The sequence below is a fragment of the Xyrauchen texanus genome, chromosome 33 (assembly GCF_025860055.1).
Source record: "Xyrauchen texanus isolate HMW12.3.18 chromosome 33, RBS_HiC_50CHRs, whole genome shotgun sequence".
Classification (NCBI taxonomy): Eukaryota; Metazoa; Chordata; class Actinopteri; order Cypriniformes; family Catostomidae; genus Xyrauchen; species Xyrauchen texanus.
In genome coordinates, this window is record NC_068308.1 from 7,678,461 (window position 1) to 7,680,753 (window position 2,293).

Genomic DNA, 2,293 nt, shown 5'->3' on the forward strand with positions numbered 1-2,293 from the left:
CAATTCGGATAAAGTATCAATTACGTGCGCAGTGCCAAGACTCAATTCGCTTTTCATGTGAAGTTAAAAACAGCGGAAATCATGTGAATGCAACTTCACAATTGCTGTAGCAAAGTGAATAGCCACGATTAACATTGTGGAGGATGAGGCTGTCAGGATAATGTCACTTCGGTCAGTCATGTTTATTGTGTGGTGACAGGATCCTGACACCTATGTTCTGTGTTTTTTTGTTTGAGCACATGGCTTGGTGTTTAATTCATGGACATATGCTTTCTGTCTCTTGTTTTTTGTTTGAGCATATGGCTTATGATGGTGTTTGTTTGCCATGTGCTCTTCTGTCAGTCTCATGTCTAGGCCTCGCTCCCTTGTTACCTTGTTATTAGTTAATTTGCCTCACCTGCCATCCCTCTAATACCGTCCTCAATTCCTTCCCTATTTAATCTCCCTGTGTTCCCTGTCCTGTGTCAGTTTGTTGTGGTTGTTGACCCTGTTAGGTGTCTGTCCAGTCCTGTCATGTTCTGATTCACTTCCGGCCTAGCCAGTCTGCTCATCGCCTGACCTACAGGTGAAACTCGAAAAATTAGAATATCATGCAAAAGTTCATTAATTTCAGTAATTCAACTTAAAAGGTGAAACTAATATATTATATAGACTCATTACAAGCAAAGTAAGATATTTCAAGCCTTTATTTGATATAATTTTGATGATTATGGCTTACAGCTTATGAAAACCCCAAATTCAGAATCTCAGAAAATTAGAATATTGTGAAAAGGTTCAGTATTGTAGGCTCAAAGTGTCACACTCTAATCAGCTAAACACCTGCAAAGGGTTCCTGAGCCTTTAAATGGTCTCTCAGTCTGGTTCAGTTGAATTCACAATCATGGGGAAGACTGCTGACCTGACAGTTGTGCAGAAAACCATCATTGACAACCTCCACAAGGAGGGAAAGCCTCCAAAGGTATAAAAAAATATAAAGGTATATGATAAAGTGCTGTATCAAAGCACATTAATAGAAAGTTAAGTGGAAGGGAAAAGTGTGGAAGGAAAAGGTGCACAAGCATCAGGGATGACCGTAGCCTGGAGAGGATTGTCAGGAAAAGGCCATTCAAATGTGTGGGGGAGCTTCACAAGGAGTGGACTGAGGCTGGAGTTACTGCATCAAGAGCCACCACACACAGACGGGTCCTGGACATGGGCTTCAAATGTCAAACGTCTTACCTGGGCTAAAGAAAAAAAGAACTGGTCTGTTGCTCAGTGGTCCAAAGTCCTCTTTTCTGATGAGAGCAAATTTTGCATCTCATTTGGAAACCAAGGTCCCAGAGTCTGGAGGAAGAATGGAGAGGCACACAATCCAAGATGCTTGAAGTCCAGTGTGAAGTTTCCACAGTCTGTGTTGGTTTGGGGAGCCATGTCATCGGCTGGTGTTGGTCCACTGTGCTTTATTAAGTCCAGAGTCAACGCAGCCGTCTACCGGGACATTTTAGAGCACTTCATGCTTCCTTCAGCAGACAAGCTTTATGGAGATGCTGACTTCATTTTCCAGCAGGACTTGGCACCTGCCCACACTGCCAAAAGTACCAAAACCTGGTTCAATGACCATGGTATTACTGTGCTTGATTGGCCAGCAAACTCGCCTGACCTGAACCCCATAGAGAATCTATGGGGCATTGCCAAGAGAAAGATGAGAGACATGAGACCAAACAATGCAGAAGAGCTGAAGGCCTCTATTGAAGCATCTTGGTCTTCCATAACACCTCAGCAGTGCCACAGGCTGATAGCATCCATGCCACGCCGCATTGAGGCAGTAATTAATGCAAAAGGGGCCCAAACCAAGTACTGAGTACATATGCATGATTATACTTTTCAGAGGGCCGACATTTCTGTATTTAAAATCCTTTTTTTATTGATTTCATGTAATATTCTAATTTTCTGAGATTCTGAATTTGGGGTTTTCATAAGCTGTAAGCCATAATCATCAAAATTATATCAAATAAAGGCTTGAAATATCTTACTTTGCTTGTAATGAGTCTATATAATATATTAGTTTCATCTTTTAAGTTGAATTACTGAAATTAATGAACTTTTGCACGATATTCTAATTTTTCGAGTTTCACCTGTAGACTTTGGCTTTTTCCCCTATGGTGTAGTTTTTGTTTTTTTAAGTTTGCTTACATAAATAAAGCCCATAACTTCTAACTCTGCGTTATCACTCACTATCAGCTAACACCAGTTTTTATGCTGATTTAAAATAATTTTTTAAAGAATTGAACATGGGTAAAGAAGTGATTCTAAT